Raw genomic sequence first — 13,569 nt, 5'->3', positions numbered from 1 at the left:
TTATTGGTATATCTCTCTGAAAGATATAGCAAACAATTTGAATGGAAGTATTTAGCCACTTCCCATGGTAAGGGAGTTGTAGACGGAGTCGGTGGCAATATAAAAAGACTTGTTAATCAAAAAGCCCGTAGCCAAGGAAGCAATACTGTAATCCAAAACGCGAATGATTTCCGAAATAGCTGACAAAATTCGGGATGTTCGTCCCTGGGAATCGTCCAAGCCTATACCCGGAATATCCAAATTTCACGAAGTATTAGCAAATGGGCGCGAAGTTACATGTAAAAGCCATGCTCAAGATAACAACAGCATCAAATTTTTCCTTTAGAGAACGTTAAAATCAAAATTTAAGAGCTGAATTTCGTACGCGTTCCGTACGAACATTTTCATTTTTACACTAAAAGCCATTTAAACTAAATATATTTTAAATGTTTTTATGTGTTAATAAACTCTAATACAATCACAATCAAATGTCATTTTCGATTTCTTGTTAATATTATATTATTAGTTTCGCTGAAATTTCACTTAGTTCACTATAACTCTGAGTAGTGGTAGACTGGAGCTGTCCCGTACGAACATATAATTTTTTTTTGATTTTGCAAAGATATGCGAATATTTTAAAGCCCGTTTATAGGTTTCGTTTAGAAAACTACCACACAGTATTAGTGCACTAAATAACTCGTTTTAAAAAGTTATGGTTTGTCTATAATTAAGGTTGTAAACTGTAAAAATTCGTACGATCTGTCCCGTATGAACCATGGAATGCTCCAATTATGTAATAAATTAGTTTGGGGAAAAAGAAATCTATAATGTTTTCGTAAAATTTTTGCGTAAATGGCTTAAAAGTGTTTTATTCATGTTCTTCAGCTTCTGGGCGATGCTACGACTACTAACTTGCTGGTCAACTGCGATTATTTCTGTGTTTTATCGATATTTTCGACAATTTCTCTTAACATCAAAAATGCCTGAACGGAATCGATGAAACTATAAACACCAATCAAAATTTCAGCGGCCTGGCTTGCATTTTCACTTTACCAAACAAAAACTTTAAAATGTACCGAATTGTCTCTTTGTTGACTTCCATTGTTAACACCCTGTAACTCACAACTGAATGAAACAAATACAAAAACAGCAACCGAACTTTTTTAGCGTGGAATGTCACCTCGACAACGATCATAAAGTTTAAATTATTTGATTGATACTTTACGAGACATCGATCACTACAGCTTCTGAGATCACTACACAATTGACAAAATAGTGGATTTCTTTTTCCCCAAACTAATATTTTACTACTGTGTCCAAAAAATAAGGTGACATTTGATTTTAAACTGCGCGCTTTGAAGGATTAGGAGAATTCTTTTTTTTTTAGGTTGGTAGTACTGTGAGTGACATCTATGTCAAATTTCATGTGAAATATTCATTTACTGTTTGAGATACGCGTCGTTTTGTGAGCTGCTAAAAGTGAGTTTCTCGTTTTTTGCAATGTCGAAATTTGTTGAGCAAAGAATTTGCATTAAATTTTGTTTGCGGAATCAATTTTCGGATACGTTGAGGATGGTGCAGAAAGCCTTTGGTGATGAGGCTATGTCTAAAAAAATGTTTACAAGTGGTATAGTGAGTTCCAAGCCGGTCGTGAACGTGTCGAAGACGAAGAGCGTCCTGGGCGACCATCAACCTCAACTGACGAAGCTCACGTCCAACAAATCAAAGATTTGGTGTTGAAAAACCGTCGATTAACGATTAGAGACCTTGCTGATGATGTTGGCATATCGAAAGGCTCAGTCAATACCATTTTGAAGGATGTTTTGGGCCTCAAGCGCGTCAAATCTCGACTGGTACCGAAAACATTGAATTTTTTGGACTCGTAATTCGTGATCATTTCATCAAAAACTCAACCCATATCGTTCCGCAACCACCGTATTCACCTGATCTGGCACCGTGCGACTTCTGGCTGTTCAGCAGGCTCAAAAGACCGCTCCGGGGACACCGTTTTGACACGATAGAGGAGATTCAAGCCGCAACGAAGACGGAACTGAAGGCCATCCCGGAAAGTGACTACAACCAGTGTTTCGAAAATTGGAAAAAACGTTGGCATAAGTGCATTGTGTCGGGAGGGGATTACTTTGAAGGGGATGAAATTGATTTGGAAGAATAAATAAAGAATTTTCAAAATAAATACAATGTCACCTTATTTTTTGGACACAGTAGTAAATAACATTTTAATCTTTATTGTGTATTCCTAAATTTATTTTATTTTTTATTACCCTTTCTAAACACAAACTAAGCGGCCGCCGCACACTGGGGATTTTTGTACAGAGATGCGGAAAAAAGTATACATCCCGAAAAATATTTACATTTTTACTACTAACGAAGTTGTATATATTTGTGTATGAAAAGAACATGTCTAAAAACTATTTTTTAAAAAAATTAAAAAAAAAATTTTTTTTTTTTAAATTCATAAATTAAAATTTTTTTTTTTATTAATATAAGCCAGCAAATATTTACGCACAGGATACATGTAAGTTCATAATTCTGAATTACCCTCAAAATGTCAAAACAAAATTAAAAGTGTTTCGTTATCATTATGCACACACTAGAAAGCGTTTACTTATTATTATTGCCAAAAAATAATCAGTGGCGCCTGGTGGCACCTGCAATTGATTACAACTGAAAGAGACGTTATTAAGCAACACGTTGATACTAGTTTCTGACCGTAGGTAAATGTAGCTCAACTTGCAGATCCAAAAATATGAAGGAATATGATTTTTTTTTTTTTCGTAAAATTAATTATAAATAGATAATCAAATGCTTTACAGCCTTTGTTCTTCCGGCTAAAATATATAAAAATATCGTACCCTAAATGAAAAATAAAAAATTGGAAGTCGGCTCAAGCAAAAAGAAAAAAAACCACCTTGGGCTTTGAAGTTTTTTCTTGGTCAGTTCAATACTATAAAAAATTAAACTTTTGACATATCTATAAAAAAAAACTGTAAGTCGGAGTTTAGTAATTCTTTTTGATTTTAAAACATTGCGTAGGTGGTATGTTGCAAATTTGACTTTTTTCCGCAAAATCCCCAGTGTGCGCCGCCCTAGCCGAATGGGTGGTGTGTGATTACCATTCGGAATCCACAGAGAGAACGTTGGTTCGAACCTCGGTGAAACACCAAAAGTAAGAAAAACATTTTTCTAATAGCGGTCGCCACTCGGCAGTCAATAGCGAACCTCCGTGTGTATTTCTGCCATAAAAAAGCTCCTCATAAAAATATCTGCCGTTCGGAGTCGGCTTAAAACTGTAGGTCCCTCCAATTGTGGAACATCGCCATGTAAAAAAGTAAAACCAGTTGCTTGTATGGAAAAACAGTTGGACAGTTGCTTGACCAGCTGGGTTTGCGGTTCATACGTGTCGTGAGGTAGTTTATAACTCATACCTTTGCCTACAGGGTAAGTGCATACATATAAAAATATGCGAGTACCGCGAGCGCCACATAATACAAGGAACGTTAAAAGGAATACTTTTCGTTTTTCTTGTTAGTGTGTAATTTGACACTATTGAATGCTGTGTCAGGCTGTGTGCTCTGCTCATGTTCCTAAAGGTGTCACTTATGATTATCTAGTCGAGGCAGAACAATACCTACTACAAGAATAAAGAATGCAAGTACAGTAGAATGTTTATTGTTTGTGGATAGGTGAAGCTAAAACCAAAACTGTGTTTGACATTTCATGCAAGTATGTGTAAGTGGTGCTAGTGTATATGAATTTGAGTGCTGATGTGTATGTAAATGTTTTCAACTATGCTTCATTATATGAATTTTGTTTCATATCACATTCCATTCTCGGTCAGTTTCTTAGGGGACACCTTTTCTCAGAACAGAAGCCGACAGAATTGGAAGTAGCAGTCGTACAATTCCACCCACCAGCAACCAATTTAGCACTTTGCTCTTATTGCGTATGTGTAAAAACAATTTATGAAAATATGTATGGCAACTCCCAAAAGAATGATTCAACGCAGTGCCGTTGTTTATTAAAATTGTGTTGTTTGGTATATTTTAATAAAATAACAAAATTATTATGCGATAAAAGTGATGTGACAGCAAATGAAAAGCGAAAAAGAAATTTATGCACAAATGGAGTTTGGGCAGATTTTGCACACATGTCGCAAAATTCATAATAAAAACAACACCCGCCACGGAAATGAAACGTAAAAGAAATAAGTGAGTCAATGTCAAGTAACAAAGCCTGCCTGTACTTGAACATGCACATGCATATGTACTCGTATACATACACATACTTATGTGTACGAGTCCGATTTAGCCACAAGCAATTTCGGAATGCTAATGCAGCCGTATGCAAAATCAGAAAATAAAGGTTTTCTCACGAAATAACAGAACAGAAAGGATATTGTCATCGTCCAAGCTTCTGCGCCATACGTTAGGACGGGCATGATGAGAGTCTTGTAGACGGCGCTGCTGGTGTTGAGCAACGTCATCTTGCAAAGCCGTATTAGTTTTGTGGGGATTACGAATTCAGACATCGCGGCATACAAGTAACTCCTTTCCGTACTGTCGAATGCAGCTTTGAAATCGACGAAAAGATGGTGTGTGTCGTTTCTCCTTTCGTGGGTCTTTCCAAAGATTTGGCGTATTGTGAATATTTGGTGGATGGTAGATTTTCCAGGTCTGAAGCCACACTGATCTCACACCTCCTCGCTCGACGAACAAAACTAACACTCTACAAGACTCTCATCATGCCCGTCCTAACGTATGGCGCAGAAGCTTGGACGATGACAACATCTGATGAAGCGACGCTTGGAGTGTTCGAGAGAAAGATTCTGCGTAAGATTTTTGGACCTTTGCACGTTGGCAACGGCGAATATCGTAGACGATAGAACGATGAGCTGCATGAGCTTTTCGACGACATAGACATAGCGCAGCGAATAAAGATCCAGCGGCTTCGTTGGCTGGGTCATGTCGTCCGAATGGATACAAACGCTCCGGCTTTGAAAGTATTCGATGCGGTACCAGCTGGTGGTAGCAGAGGAAGAGGAAGGCCTCCTCTGCGTTGGAAAGATCAGGTGGAGAAGGACTTGGCTTCACTTGGTGTTTCCAATTGGCGCCGGTTAGCACGAGAAAGAAACGACTGGTGCGCTTTGTTAAACTCGGCCAAAATCGCGTAAGCGGTTATCGCGCCAATTAAGAAGAAGAAGAGAACAAAGTTTAAAACTTGGATTTATAAGCTTTTTAGTTGAAAATTAGTTATATTTTCATAAATTAGAATGAAATGGGTAACAAATGATAAATCAATCAATCAAAACTTCGCACTAACTCCCAGTGCTATAGTTATTTATTGCATTGTATTCTAGTACTGTCGGCGCAAGTGAGATGGATTTGTATATATGTATTATGGCTACTAAACGGTGTCGATTTGTGGGGAGGCAAAAAAATCGCCCATTGCTCTGTGAAAATCATATTCTAGGGATCAAAATTAGAAACTTTGCTGAAGGAACCATACCCCTAAAACGAATTCTGATGTCACCCAATTTGGATCGAACTTTTTAGTTTCTTTTCTCATGTAAAGGCCAAAAATGGTGATATTTTGAAATGTTTGTATGGGGAACCCCCCAGGGGAGTTCCAGGGGGTGTACCACTGGCATGGGTGGATCGGCCGTCCAAAGTTAGTGGGCGTCGGTCATACATTTGGACTCGATTGGAGCACTCTAAATGGGTCAAAGTGAGATTTTTCGTTCAACCCAAATTGCGGGACATCAGAATTCGTTTTAGAGGTATGGTTCCTTCGGCAAAGTTTCTTATTTTGATCCCTAGAATACGATTTTCAAAGAGCAATGAGCGATTTTTAAATTGACCCGCCCTAATGCCTACATATATATTATATGTAAGTAAATTTTTATTAACACATTTACACACTGGCCAGGACCGAATCTATTTCTGTGTACTTATAATTTCGCCAAACTATGCAAATTTCTCTAAAATTCTCCACCCCATCTTCCTCTTAATTTAAAGGTAAAGGTAATTCGTCAAATTTTTTTTTTTATTTAATTTGTATATTCTGCTTCTGAAAAGTTAACAACTTATTATAAACGCTGTGACTGTCGATGGCGCAAATGGCGTTGAGTTTTGCATACATACAAAATTTGCGGTGAAAAAGTAATTGTTAACTTTTTTTCGCTTAATACTCCACATAATGCCACATGTGGCACCAAATTCATACACGTTTCCACCTTATTTTTCTAAATTCACTTTAATTAACTCAATATATTTTCAAAGAATTTTGCATGGTTTATTACTCGATTCGCATACATGATTGAACTTCCTTTGAGGGTTATGTCGCTGTCGCCGAGATTTAAAGAGCTTCTCATTTGCCCAAAGTCAGGTTACGTATACGCAATGCCAGACCGAGAATTTTGCTTTTGATGTTGCAGTGCTTTTTCCAGTTGAGAGAATTTTCCACTAGAAGAATTGAAAGGAACTCGTAGGTAATAGCAAATGCACACAATGTTAATTCGTGAGTGAAAGTCTATGATTGCATACCAAGTATATTAACTATTATAATACCCCATAACTAGCAGACATTCTCGGAATGGATTTGCTCTGTGTATCAAAGAACCATTCTTGTACTTTTTCAGTAATTTAACTAAGCGTAAAATTGAAGCTTGCTTTGTGTTTTGAATAACTGAAGGTTTATGCGAGCAAAGATTAATCCCTGCGAAGGGACTATAACGCTGTGTAACGAATACAGAAACGTCCTCTCGAAAGATGCGCCTAAATGTTGTTTTAAAATAAAATAAGTAAACATTTAGATTCTTTCCCGTTTCACTATTTTTATTCCAAACAAATTATTGACAATTTTAGATGAAAAATTACATCATTTAAATGCCCACCATGAGCACGTATACAGGCTGTTATATAAGAATTAAAATTGTGAAGGACTCGCTGACACATTATTACATCAAATATAGCAATCTCGATCCAAATGTTGTGTTTTCACTTTGCAATCGTTCTTAGACTTTACTTCAAAAAAAATTGCAGTCTGGTCTGCCAGTCCTTTTTCTGTCGTTAGCAGATCCAATTTCATAAAAATTTTTCACCAAGCTTTAAATTGTGGACTCATCCGGATGGTTATTACAAAAAAATCACAAATTTTGGGATATGTGGTTCTTAATGATTGACCATTTTCATAGAAAAGTGTCAATAGTTGTAACGCGTTGTTCTATCCTTTAAAATTGCACAGCTGTCTTCTTGACGTAAAAAAAGCACCATCTAAGAATTGTTCATCATTGACATCCAGGCGTCACTTTTGAAACACTCTTTATATCTGGCACAAACATTTTAAGTACAAAAAGCTGTACTACACACTGGCGAAATAATGACGTCCATCTCGACCCAAATATATGGGGGCGGTTCAATAAGTACCCATGTTTGATGACAGAGACGCCCTCTGAGGGAAGTTGGTGTTAGTATCGTCTGCTGCCATCTATCAAACGACGACAAAACAAATTTCAGACGGATTGATAGATTAGTTTGAATTTGGCAACTATTCCAGTAAGACGTGTTTCGTGATTTTCGCTAAGATGGAAAGAGTGCAGTATCGTTCGAAAATTCGCTTTTTGTTTTTGGATGGGGAAAAATGCCAGGAGATAAAAGCAAAGTTGGATGCCATCTATAGGTTCAACGAATTTAAACGTGGGCGAACATACGTTTTTGATGAGGAGCGACGAGGACGCCCGGAAGACGTGGTTACCGAGGAAATCATTCAAAGAGTACACGCTGATCGACGAACGAAAGTGCAGCGAAGCAACAGAAGCCATAGTTACGTCCACCGGAACGGCAATTAATATTTTACATGCTAAAAAATGTGCTGTTTCACCACGATAATGCACGAGCACTTCCATCTGGTGTTGTCGCCGCCAAACTGCAGGAATTGCGTTTTGAATTAGGTGAATTGTATTCACTTGCGAGAAAAAATTTTAGTGTAAATAGAAAGTTATCGCCGAGACGGAGGGATATTTTGGAGATTTCAACAAGATGCCTTCCATTTCAATTCAACCGGGCTATTCGGGTCATGTTCTTCGATTTCGATGTAACTGAAATATGTTGCTCTCTGGTCAAAATAATGAGACACGAATTTTTTTGTTACGCCTGAAAAAATTTTTTTCAAGAGTTATCGGCAATTTTGTTTTTCGGCTCAAGCTCGATTTTTTTTAATTATATAAGAACAAAATTTTTGAAGTGAAAACTTCTTTAGAATCGTTGGGAGTGATTTGAGGAAAAGTGAAACGAAAAAAGCGACCAACTTGGCTACGAAGCGTTATATTATATGTTGATATAAAAGTAGCGACGAACTAAATAAAAATAACCTTGTGATTCGAACCAAGGATTTTGGATCGGAAGCTCACATTGCTAGTCGCTCGGCTACCGCGCCATGCTGTCGTCGCTGGCCTAAAAGTTATTTAGTTACGATGCGTTATATTATATGTTGATATAAATAATTTTTGTGAGCGTGTAATTCTCAAAAGTTTTATTAGGTTTATTATTTAAAATGTATTGACTAGGTAGTGTGGTTATCAGCTTAACATTTGATAGATCGTCCATCGGAGGACAACAAATGTTAAACTGATTTTTGGAAATGGGCGGAGTGTTTTAGGGGCTTGCTCCTTCTCTGCCACGGGTTGACCCGGTATTGCAGTACCGCCCGGATTTCTGCTTTGAATAAATACAAGAAAAAATATACTAATACATTTAGCTTTGGTGGGAAGAGCCATAAATTTTTATATGAATACAGGTAGACGAAAATGGAATTTTTTTTTTTTTTTGAAATTTGCATTGTAGGACATTTCTGATTATTTATTGAAAACAGTTTTTTGGCTTTTCTATTTTTGGTTTAGATACTGAAAGTCAGTTTAAGTGAATCGGTATAAATATTTCGTACATTAATTTTTTTTTTGTGAGCGTGTAATTCTCAAAAGGTTTATTAGGTTTATTATTTAAAATGTATTGACTAGGTAGTGTGGCATCTGTTTTTATCAGCTTAACATCTGATAGATCCTCCATCGGAGGACAACAAATGTTAAACCAATTTTTGGAAATGCGCGGAGTGTTTTAGGGGCTTGCTCTCCACCTCTGCCACGGGTTGGCCCGGTATTGCAGTACCGCCGGGATTTCAGCCTTGAATAAATACAAGAAGAAATATACTAATACATTTAGCTTTGGTGGGAAGAGACATAAATTTTTATATGAATACAAGTAGACGAAAATGGAAGAAATTTGTAAGTCTGTTTCTTCGGTCCGTTTGGGTATTTTTTTTGACAACATCGAAACCAAAGCATTTGTATCATATTTTATCTATCATAAGCCACTCGTATCATTTGTTGAAATTGAAAACATTAAGGATGAATAATGATAAAATGAAGAAAATAAAATATGAACTTTATAGCAATATTATAATGAACCTATAATTATCCCGCTCCTAATGCTGCTTTCGTCTTATTCTCTCTCAGTTTGTTTTACGGAAGGTTTCACTTCTATCAAGTCTAACCGTTAGACTGGTATTTTTTTTTAAATGCCCATAACTTAGTCAAAAATGAACCGATTTTAATAATTCTGGGTTCAAAATGATCGTAATTACTTACACGAGCGACTTCATGTAGAAACAATTGCAAAAAAGTAGTTGAAAATTTTTTATTTAGCAAAAAAGAAAAAAATTGAAATTTTTTCGAAATTCAATATTCCAAAAAGTGTATTTTTTTTTTTATAACTTTTTCTAAATCAAAAGTACATCTCAAACTTTAATTGAGCTGAATGCCTAGTAGCTAAAATGGGTTGTTTTTGAGTAATGAATTTTTGAGTAAAAACCCTGTTTCGCACTTTTTTTTTTTGCAAAATAACACATTTTCAACTTCTTTTTTGCAATTGTTTCTGCATGAAGTCACTCGTGTATGTAATTACGATTATTTTGAACCCAGAATCATTCAAATCGGCTTATTTTTGACTAAGTTATGAGTAATTAAAAAAAATTTTCTTATATAGATTCTTTCCATTTCAATTCAAAAGGGCTATTCGGGACATGTTCTTCGATTTCGATGTAACTTAAATATGTTGCTCTCTGGTCAAAATAATGAGACACGTACTTTCTTGTTCGCCCGAAAAAATTTTTTTTCAAGCTATATCGGCAATTTTGTTTTTCGGCTCAAAATCGATTTTTTTTTTAATAATACAAGAACATTTTTTGACACAGGGTGAACGCGGTACTACATATACCCACCTATGCACCTACCTATGCATCTACATATAATTTTCATAGAATTTTAAATACATTTAAGTACAAACCTGTTAATTTGGCTACAACAATATTTTAAGCTTGAATCTTAAGAAAAGGAAAAACGAGTGCAAATCATCTACGCAGTTATAAAAACAAAACTTTAACTTGCAATTATTTTTCTCAAACAGTTAACTCATCTTGGCTTTGACTCGAAATATGAGCTATACAGCAAATAATCAAAGTCGTAAAAGCAAGTTGCTCGCTATATCTTCCAACTTCTATTCCATTGACAGGAGATAAACAGAACAAGATGAGTTTGCTTTAATATTGCGAAGGTGACTTGCAAGGTAGCATAACGGAACAGTGGTGCATTTGTTATCAGCACGGGCCAACAATGCGATTAATTTTGACAAAACTTAAATAAATGCAATTTCTAAAATTTTTAAGCATAAATCTTTTACTAAAATCATGACGGCAGACCAATATTTATATCGTCCCCCTTATGCCTGAAGCATGAATGTGCAAATTTTCCAATTTCAAGTTAATGTCTTGACTTGATTAACCTTTTGAAGTTCTTTATACCAAAAACCCAGAATAACATTCGTCCAGGGAAATCACAATAATTTTTTATAGGCGACACCAAACCTTCTAAATTTGCAAGAGAAATAAATTTTTATTTTTATATAAATACATCCATGTTTCTGGCATAAGGAAAACAATCTGTAAACGAAGGGAACTTCTACGGCTAGCAAAGTCTCGTCACTCGAATATGGTGGGTGTCTAGTAGGGCGGGTCGATTTAAAAATCGCTCATTGCTCTGTGAAAATCGTATTCTAGGGATCAAAATAAGAAGCTTTGCCGAAGGAACTATACCTCTAAAACGAATTCTGATGTCCCCCAATTTGGATCGAACGAAAAATCCCACTTTGACCCATTTAGAGTGCTCCCCCACTAACTTTGGACGGCCGATCCACCCATGCCAGTCCACCCCCTGAAACTCCCCTGGGGGGTTCCCCATACAATCATTTCAAAATATCACCATTTTTGGCCTTTACATGAGAAAAGAAACTAAAAAGTTCGACCCAAATTGGGGGACATCAGAATTCGTTTTAGGGGTATGGTTCCTTCGCCAAAGTTTCTTATTTTGATCCCTGGAATATGATTTTCACAGTTCTTCTGCTTTCGCGGGACTAAGATATAACTAAACAACCGAAAAATATTTAAATAAGCCAATAGAAGGGGCTTCAGGCGCTAAACTGCGCATAAACAAACATATTTTCAATGTATTGCTTCCTGATTCATAGTAGAGTTCTGTTGTAGCTAAACGAGTAGAGCAACGATTAGTAGAGATGTTGTACAGTTGGTATGACGAGGATTGTCATGATGCGGCAGAAAAGAAGGATGCTTCCTATAGAGTCACGCTGCGATCGGGCGCAACGCGAGCCATGTGGGATCGTTACCGAGAGCTAAGAAAGGAAGAGAGTCTTATTATCAGAAAGAAAAAACGAGAAGCCGAAATACGTGAGCGCCCGAGAATTCTATCAGAAAGTTCGGCGGCTTACAGAAGGTTTTAAGAACGGTACATTTTCCTGTAAGAACATAGACGGCGATCTGGTGACTGACATCCAGAGCGTACTTAAATTATGGAGAGAACACTTCTCGAACTTGTTAAACAGTGACAGCTGCACATGCCACAGAGAATGTGAAGATCCTGATACCCTAATCGTTGACGACGGAAATGTCGTTCCACTACCCGACCAAGGCGAGGTGAGAAAGCGATAATGCGTCTAAAGAGCAACAAAGCAGCGGAAGCCGACGGACTGCCGGCTGAGCTATTCAAACATGGCGGCGAGGAGCTGCTAAGGAGCATGCATCAGCTTCTATGCAAAATATGGTCGGATGAAAGCATGCCTGCCGATTGGAATTTAAGTGTGCTCTGCCTAATCCACCTGCGGGATTAGTCTTCTAAATATCGCTAATAAGGTTCTAGCGAGCGTGTTGGGTGAAAGGCTGAAGCCGACCATCAACCAACTGATTGGACCTTATCAGTGTGGCTTTAGACCTGGAAAGACTACCATCAACCCAATAATTTACAACTCGTGGAAAATACCCAAGAAAGGAGAATCGACACACACCATATTTTCGTCGATTTCAAAGCTGCATTCGACAGTACGAAAAGGAGTTATCTGTATGCCGCGATGTCTGAATTTGGTATCCCCGCAAAACTAATACGGCTATACAAGATGGCGTTGCTCAATCCCAGCAATGAGATTAGAATTGGGAAGTGATACCAAATGAGGTTTCAGACAGGGTGACTCGTTGCCGTGCGACTTCTTAAAATGATGTTGGAAAAAATCATGCAAGCCTCGAATTTAAAAACACAGGCACAATTTCTTATAAGAGCGTACAATTTTTGGCGTATTCCGATGATATTGGCTGTTAGTTCTACCTTTTTCCAACTGGAATAAGAAGCAAAGGGAATGGGTCTTGGGGTGAGGACGGAACGAATTATCTCCTGGCATCAAACAAACAGTCGGCGCACTCGCGGATCGACACCCACGTCACTGTTGACAGTTATGATTTCGAGGTTTTAAAAGACTTCGTTCCAGTATTAATAACGATGACAATGTCAGCCTTGAAATACAACGAAGAATCTCTCTTACCAACAAGTCCTACTTTGGATTAAGTAGGCAACTAAGTAGTAAAGTACTCTCTCACAGGCAGAACTAACACTATACAACCATCATCATGCCCGTTCTAACAGAAGGGTGAACGATAACAATATCCGTCCCTTGTATTGTTTGAGAGAAAGATTTTGCGGAAGATTTTTGGACCTTTGCACGTTGGCGCCATGCGATGAGCTGCATGAGCTTTACGACTACATAGACAAAACGCAGCGAATAAAGAACCAGCGGTTACGTTGAAAGGTATCCTCCGCGTTGGAAATATCGAGTTGAGGAGGACTGGACTTCATTTGGTGTGTCCAACTGGCGCCAGTTAGCACGAGAAAGAAACGAAACAAATTTTTTTCTTCACTTCGTAAAACCCACAAAAATCACGACTGCATGAATGCGAGAAAAAAATTATTTATTTATTCATTAATACCTATTTTGTACCCTTCAAAGTAATCCTCATGAGATATCATGCACTTGTGCCCACGTTTTTTCCAATCTTCGAAGCACTTCAAAAAATAATTTTTTTATCTTCTTCAGCCCCTCCTTCGATGCCGTCTTTATCTGGTCAATCGTGGCGTAGCGTCGTCCTTTCATGGACCTCTTCGGTTTCGGAAACAAGAAAAAG

The 13,569-nt window shown here is 37.4% G+C and overlaps 1 non-coding gene and 1 pseudogene across 1 annotated transcript; both read left to right on the top strand.

Annotated features, from left to right (window-relative positions):
- The first annotated feature begins 8,540 nt into the window (after positions 1-8,540).
- Positions 8,541-8,724, top strand: LOC129239927 (U2 spliceosomal RNA; annotated as a pseudogene).
- Positions 8,725-8,990: 266 nt separating this feature from the next.
- LOC129239849 (U2 spliceosomal RNA) lies at positions 8,991-9,185 on the top strand. Its single transcript, XR_008581964.1, has one exon. It is a non-coding gene; the product is annotated as a U2 spliceosomal RNA (small nuclear RNA).
- The last annotated feature ends 4,384 nt before the right edge of the window (positions 9,186-13,569 follow it).

This window comes from Anastrepha obliqua, chromosome 2 (genome assembly GCF_027943255.1).
Source record: "Anastrepha obliqua isolate idAnaObli1 chromosome 2, idAnaObli1_1.0, whole genome shotgun sequence".
NCBI lineage: Eukaryota > Metazoa > Arthropoda > Insecta > Diptera > Tephritidae > Anastrepha > Anastrepha obliqua.
Note: the sequence above shows the minus strand (reverse complement) of the source record. Positions and strands in the feature narration are given on the sequence as shown.